The 8312-nt window shown below is 32.3% G+C and overlaps 2 long non-coding RNA genes across 2 annotated transcripts in view; both read right to left on the bottom strand.

Annotated features, from left to right (window-relative positions):
* LOC107648169 overlaps positions 2235-8312 on the bottom strand; it is a 13289-nt gene continuing 7211 nt past the window's right edge. Inside the window, exon 3 of the long non-coding RNA XR_001621768.2 lies at positions 2235-2524. This is a non-coding gene — a long non-coding RNA (uncharacterized LOC107648169). The remainder of the gene's footprint in view (positions 2525-8312) is intronic.
* LOC110263274 lies at positions 7663-8087 on the bottom strand. Its single transcript, XR_002348617.1, has 2 exons — positions 7939-8087; positions 7663-7817 (listed from the first exon to the last, which is right to left on the bottom strand). It is a non-coding gene; the product is annotated as an uncharacterized LOC110263274 (long non-coding RNA).

Raw genomic sequence — 8312 nt, forward strand, 5'->3', positions numbered from 1 at the left:
AAAAAAAATTAAAATATATGAATTATTGCTGTACAACAGACATTTTGATAAGGCTAACGGCGAATGAGTTAAGAGTATATAAGATACATTAGCAAAGTATATAGTAAGTTTTTCTAAGCAACAATAACCAGTATTCTAAAATTCATTTTCTTTCCTTGTTTAACTGTCTTCAACCTCAATCACTATTTGCTCAATATCCTATTACATTTGCATTTGTTCAACTCATTTCACTTTTTATATTTTTGTTCATGTGTGTTGGTTTCTTTAAGCTATTAAACCTGTATCCTTTATCTTCTTCGTTTAATTACTTGTTGAGAATATATATTTAATTTTTTGGATTTTAAAATATTTTAAAAATATTATTGTCTTTAACAAATTTTGAAGAGCATTTTTATTATTAATTTAATAATTTTAGAATATTTTAATAATTTACTCTATATAAATTATATAATTTATTTATATAGAATTACATATTATGTTCATGTTATTAGAAGTAGCATACAAGCTTTTAATAAGTCAAACTTAAACTATATACATAAACTCAATTGTTAATGAATGGATTTTAAATTTGGCCTAATTCAACTCACTTCCAACATTAATTTAGGGCAAAATTTGTAAAGGATAATTTAGAATTTAATCAATTAAAACGCAATTCAAAATTAAAAAGTATACATATCACTTAAATTAATTGCTACTATATATATATATTAAATAACTATTTCTAACCATCAAAGAGTTTAAGCGCTGATAAAATTAGTCACAAAAAAAACAAAACTAAACTAAAGATATTTATAAGAAAAATAAATTATTCTATTCGACAAAAATATTCGATCATCAAATTTTTGTTGATTCTATTAAAAAATTATTTAAAATTTTTAAATGATCTCTATCATCATCAACTTTCTTTTTACAGAACCATTATCATCAATTTTAAAACCCTCAATCCAATTCCATTGAAAATCATCCCCACCCTTTTCAAATCCCAAATCGCAGTAACAACGAATTCAAAATTTCACTAGAGTAGTATATATGAATGCCAAAATTGCTTAACAAATGACGATAAGAAAGATACAAAGTTATAATGTTGACAAAAACAATAATAGATGAAAGATTAAAACACATTTTTTTTATTCTACCATCTTAAAAAGAACATCTCTCTATTAGAAAAATGCTTAATACAGACAAATTTACAAATAGATTTGATCTTTATTATAGACGAATTTTTGGTTACTGATAAAATTACTGACGGATTTTGTTCCTCTGTAAAAATTTTGTCAGAAATTATTTACCAACGGATTTTTTTCCGTCAGAAAATTACCGACAAATTTTTACCAGTTACCGACAGATTTTTCCTCGGTAAATTCTCTCCTCCATTTTTCTGAAACGTTGAACTTTTTGACGGATTTTCCATCAGTAATTAGAGACAGATTTTTCGATGGATATTCCGTCAGTAATTAAGATTTTTTGACGGATTTTCCGTCGGTAATTAGAGACAGATTCGACAGATTTTTCATCTGTAATTAGAACCTTGGAAAATCATCCCAAACTTTGAATACAGACAGAAAATCCGTCTGTAAATCCGTCAGTAAGGTAAAATAGAATTTTTTTAGATTTTTTCATTGCAAAATAAACTTGTTTTCATACAAAATAAATATAAATTTAATACAAATTTTTATCTAATTGTTTTCGAGTATTTATAATTTTTTAAAAAATAAACAAATTTATCGTATTATCAAACTAAAAGAAAAGTACTATAAACAAACAAGTCAATATAATTCAAAATATAAACAAAGTGTATTGATCATCAACTATAATTCCCAGTATATTTTGGCTATAATTCAAATCATCAAATGTGTATTGATCTCTCTATTTTGGCTATAATTCCCAATATATTTCTCCTTTGATGCAGTCAACTCTTAGATACTCAGCCTGAAATATATACTCTTGAAATATATCCTACAATGAGGAGAAATGATTGATAAACTACTATAAGTATCAATAATACATAACAATTAGATAACAAAATAGTTACAATGAATAAAGGTAAGTTACCTTTGTCTTTCGGGAGTGTTCATCAACCCATTAAGTCCTATCCTCTTTACGAGTATGAGTGTGCTCAAAAAATTCATCTATACGTGATGGTCTTCCAAGCGAATGATTCTACATACTGTAACTAAATTATCAACAAATATGAGTGTACAGTTGATGATGTATTGTACTAAGTAATTGATGATGACTTAAAGCCTTGTACTAAGCAATTTATTAGAACAGAGGCATAAGCTTTGAATTCAATATCTTGAAATAAAGAGATTAGACAAATACTTTAATTTATGGTTGCTTACCCTAGTACAAACAAAAACAAAATATACAACTCCTCTTTTAAGGAAAATAGTTCACTCAAAGCATGAAATTTTTAATGAAACTCAAGATATTTGACTAAACTAACGAATAAGACTAGCACACCTTACAGAATTAGCAAACTTAGAATTTTAGAATTAGTAAATAACTAATGTTTGCTCATGTCCTTTCTAGTAGTAGACTAGTACACCAATCAATTGACAAGTAAACAATACATATAATTCATGCAAGAGTCTTTGAGGACATGAAAGATTCTCTAGTACAAATGGTAGAAGACAATAGCTTATGATACTCATTTATATATATACATCTACAGGGCATGGACAAGGGATTATAGTTGATGAACTATGACCTTTAAAACTCAGATATTCCAATAAGAAAAATTATAAATGAGATGAACTCAGATATTTTAGTGGGAAGGGAAGTACCTCGAGTCGATTTCCTGGCAGCTATATTTTTCGTCTGTAATTGTTTGTAGACATCAGTGTCCCAACGTCTCATCAATTCACCAAGAACTTCTGGTGGGATCCAATATAGACGGGCACCTTTTTTGCGAATGGCATGGAGAATACCTCGCAAGCGCTTGGCAGCCCTAAACCTCCAAGCTTGATAGATATCATCCTCTTCCGTATCAATAATGAGACTTCGGTATGGTAGTTTCAATCATTGGAATAAAATTTAGCCTCTGAACATATACAAATTTATTTTACTGTAATTTTGTGTAATTGTTATATATTGTGATTTATTATTTTAACACTACAAAATTTACATATGTTTGTGGATGTTTTTTCAGAGAAATTTTTAAAAACCTCCAGCATTTAATAAACTCCCACAAAATAACTAACAATAAAATCCAACTGTTACCTACACATAATTAAAACTCCTTTAAAATTCTAGAAAACATTCAAAGAGAAAGAATAGAGAGGTAAGAGCTCATCGAAACCCTAAGCTCGTGATAGACATCTCCATCGCCATCTCTGTCGTGCCTCTGCCGCCATCGCTGCCGCTTTAGAGTTCACCTCCTTTCTGCTTCTGCCATAAAGCTACTGAGATCAAGCCAAGGCACCTCCTTCATCAATGTGTTTCTAGATCTAATTCCAATGCCTAAGCCTCTGAGATTGAGAGAAAGCACCTCTTCGGTCAACTCTCCTCTGCCAATATGGCTCTCGTGTTCTCCATCGGCATTCTATCTGTAACACCCTACCACACAGAACTTCATGCCTAGTACGTAAATCAAAGATGGTGAGGCGCTACGACCTCTGAAACAAAAATATGTAAATATATATATATATATATATATATATATATATATATATATATATATGAAGAATAGTTTAACTAGGAGCCTTGGAAGAAAGGATGAACAAAACAAGACCGAACACACGTCACACTCAGAAAGCGATTAGATAGAAGGCTTATATAGAAAACCAAAGAGACAAGTATATAAATAGAGTTTTAAAAAGATAGATACATAATCAGGCTCTAAACTCGACCTGCGAAGCAAAGGCCGACTAGAATATACATACATATACATACATATATATAATCCAAAGTTATCCCATGTATAAATAAAATATCTGTTTCTCCAAAATTAACCTCTAAGTGGACAAAATACAAAATACACATGCGAAGAATCTATATACATATATACATAGCTTAAATCAAAATATAACAGCCCAAATGATAGCTCTTCGCTTGTAAGGAGGGTCTCCATACACTCAACGAGGTGCCTCTCGACCTGTATCTGAAAAATAACAGAATTATGTATAGAATGAGAACTGGGGGTTCTCATCATGATAAAGGTGTCCGCATAATTAATATATATATATATACCAGGAAAGCCAGAGGCATTTCTTAGAACACCGACACTCAAGGATACAGAAGACTTTGGTTGAGGAAAATTAAAGAACCAAACTCTCTCAATTATACTCACGAATTTAGGTACGGTTTTGCGCTCTCAAGTATCTCTTTTTTAATGATTTAACATGGATGGTCTTGGAGCTAAGGAAACCAAGAATTTTGAACACCAGTTACTCCCAAAAAAAGACCTATATTTATGCATTTTAATTAATTTTTTTGGGAGCACTTCAGCAAAATGAAAAATCCTAGATTTGGGGTTATCAAGTTTAAAGTTGAAGAACAAATAAAGTAGCAATTTTCAGATTGACCAAATATAATTTGGAGGTTATAGATTCAAAGAGCGATTTTCAGATTGACTTTCAAAGAGGATCCTCTCTGGAACTGAAAAAACCCTAATAAAAAATTTGAAGAACTCTAATCGGTGAATGAAGGGTTGGTGACGTCGATAGACTCTTTATGGGGGTGACATTTGAGGGTGTCAAGGAAGGAGTAGAGTTTTGTGTTTTGAGCTTGTCGGGGGAGCGGTTGGGGCAATGGCACTATAACAGAGACAGAAAATTGCGGCGGTTCTCTGAGGGATTTGCGGCGGTTTTTAGCCGCTGTGAAACGGAATTCCAGCGGTTCGTTAAGCGTCGCCAATTAGGGGGTGGTTATATGGTTTTACGGCGGTTCTCATGAACCGCTGGCACAACCGCCACAAAATAGGATTAGATTATTTACGGTGGTTTAGAACCGCTGCGATTTGGCTGGTAGGTTTTTTAAAAAAATTGCAGCGGTTTGTAAACTGCTGCAATTTTGAAAGTAATTTTTTTAAAAAAATGTATATTGCAGAGGTTTATAACCCCCACAATTTTCACATTTATATTAAAAAAAAATTGACTTCATAAAGCTACTCAATTATATTACTTCTACATCTAGACGAACACAAAAATAAGAGCAAGCTAAAAATGACTAAAATATCACAAGTAATCACAAATTTAATAATGACCCTATTAAAGATCCAAATTAGATAATACAGTAGCAGCTTGATTCATCTAGCAAGTAGCAACACAAAATCTATAGTTACAGGAATTTTTAGCCACTGCTAACTTATTTTAACGCACTATAATCTATGTTGAATCTCCATTCACCTTCTTTTTTCTTTACTAAGAATAACAAAGTTATAGGGACAAGTACTAATATATATACAATTATTATTTATGAGCTTGTTCATCATCTAAATATACTAAAACATATATAAATATAAAGCAAGATGAAAAGATTTATCCCATGGTGCTCATTACTCCAAACCGAATGCATTACAGAAACAATATCAGTTTTTGTGGTGAAGTCCTTTATGCCAAACAGACCTTTAAGTTGTTGCAGTGCAATAGTAATGGAAGCTCCAGCCATGAAACCCACAATGGCAGCATGAGATAGGAAATCTATAAAGAAATCAAGCCTACAATAACCATTCATGAAAGCACAATACTTTAGGCAAAGCACCACCAAAAAAGACAATGCATATATGAATGAAAATGAACCTTTTGCATAGTTAAGTCCTATCTAGTATTGTATGTACCTGCAAACTCCAAGTACTAATTTAGTGAAAGGTAGCAGTCAATGCAAAGGCGCACCTAGTCATGGCTTTTGGTGTCACTGATCTCACTAGAAAGCAAACTCTCAAGCAAGAAGGACACCACAGCTACAAGTTCTATCGCAATATCTCTTGAGGTTCCCATGAAAGCATATACAAGAGGTGCCACAAAACTTGAGTCTGCAAAAAAAGTAATATTAATTAGTAGAAGAAATTAATTACTTAGAAATAAGAAATTAATTACTTAAAAATAAGAACTTATTAATTATCATCATGATACTCGCATAATCCATACCAAGGATCCAAATATGCAAGCTTCGCATATGCAAGGTTCTGTTATAATAAAAAATCATCAACAAAGTGGTGTCTACATGTTAAAAAATATTAATCTCAATTGCCTCATCACTCACACGCTTATTCATTGAATATTAATCCCCCACACAACACGCTTATTAATACTAATAACAATAGCCTGCAAAAAATAACTCAAAGATCCACATACACTGCAATTATTAGCATGCAGAAAAAGGAAAATAAATGCATAGTAGTAGTACAACACCTTATTTAGAGTCAACAGCTCCAAAATTTAATTAAGCTAATGATAATTCATATGTTATCTAATTAATGTAACGCTTACTTAGAAAGGGAAAAGAGTATATATGGGATGTACCCAATGGTGTTGTGTAAATGGAGAAGCCAAGAAACGTGGTGTGTTTGGGGCAAAGTTTATGGCTTATATAAAGAGTCAGAACTCAGAAAGTAGGAGGTGTTGATGATGGAGACTAATAACTTTCAATAGACAACTCATATCATTATAAGAACAAAATAGAGATTAGTTGTTTCTTGTTTTTTTTTTCTTTGGAAGCTGAACTTCCTCCCTTTTCTTGTGCCACCGAAGAAGCATAGCAAGCAAAGAGGGATGGGGAACCCCTGATTTTCTTTCTTAATTAGTAGGCTGCTGCTTTTGTATAAAATAATAATTTCCTTCAATTTTTTTCTGCATAACTTGTGACAGAAAGCGTAAGAGAAAATGAGAGGAATGGGGCATTCTTTTAAAGTATGACTAATACAAGAAACAAAATTCAGAAATGAAATAACTCAACGGGATTTCATGATTAACAAAGTGTAAGGTTAATCAATTTGAGAAGTGAAATAGCACAGAGAATTTTTTAAGTAGAAAATCATTGTAAACAAATGAGCATAAGTGAATTGCCTGAGATGTTTTTGCAAGCAACAAATTAACTAGATAAAAAGTTAAAATAAACAAAAACACTATCAACCAAATGTACCTGTAATTAGTTAAGGGTACAAAGTTAGCAAGCTTCCCATACTCTGGATCATCTTCAAGACTTTGTGTCAAGAGCAACCTTCCATACCTCAATACTTTGTGTTATCATCATATCCCTTTAACATCTAAGACCTTTTTCATTGGTTATTATTATCTAGTTTTGGCAAAAGGAGGCAGCAATATTAAAGCAACAATTGCAGAACTCATAAATCAAAATCAAATTAGTGCCATGACCGGTGTGAACAAACTAAAAGGGGGGCATGATTGTGCTTTGCTTTCTATCAGCACTGAAGATATCAAATGCTATAAAGACTAAACAAACAACTTCAGAAACAATTGGTAGAACTAAACATAAAAAATACCAAAATAAAGCATAAACAGCAAATAATAAATCACGTATCCTGTGACCGTGGGAGCTCTCTATCCTTCGCCAATAGTCCAACCAATTTTTAATTAGGGATTAAATTAAATGTATTATTAGGTAAAAATCAATAACTAAACTGTTAAGTGATAATTATCACAAATTATCAAAAGACTAAAATTGACATCCAAATAAAAAATAAAAAAAAATTAGAGACCCAAAGAGTGAAGAACAAACCAGATAAGAGAAGAGGATGGAACAGAGCAGTGATGGTGAACAAGAAAGACCCACAAACTGAAAGTGCAGGGCGACGCGGCGGCACTGATGCGTCGTTGGCGGATTGGATTTTGCTTCAACGTCTTTTGTTCTGTGTTCTTGGCAAGAACAAAAAAAAGTATAAATTAAAACCAAATCGAAAAGAAAAAATGGATGAATTTGGAACCAAATAATAGAGAAATAAATCTAATCCAAGTTAAATAAAGGCATAATCTTAACCAAGTGGCACATGAGTAGCGAGCAGATCTGGGATAGAAGCATCGTTTGAAATGTGTAAGGGGCGCTTCTCCTCTTGTAAAAACATGAAAACCTAGACAAAAAAAAGAAAGAATAAACGAAATACCAAATAAATAAAGAAAGGAAGAAGGAGAAGACCTTGGGTGCTGGTAGAGCAGATGGAGGTTGGAGGCGACGCTGGCAGGATGCTCATGCACAGCTTAGAGGAGACGGCGAGCGAACCTGGCAGAGTAGATGAAGTAGAGGAGTAAGGCGTACAGAGAACGCCGTTGAGAAATCTCAAGACTGCAGCAAAGACAATGATGGAAGAGAGAGAGAGAGAGAGAGAGAGAGAGAGAGAGAGAGAGAGAGAGCTC

This window comes from Arachis ipaensis, chromosome B06 (genome assembly GCF_000816755.2).
Source record: "Arachis ipaensis cultivar K30076 chromosome B06, Araip1.1, whole genome shotgun sequence".
NCBI classification, from domain to species: Eukaryota; Viridiplantae; Streptophyta; class Magnoliopsida; order Fabales; family Fabaceae; genus Arachis; species Arachis ipaensis.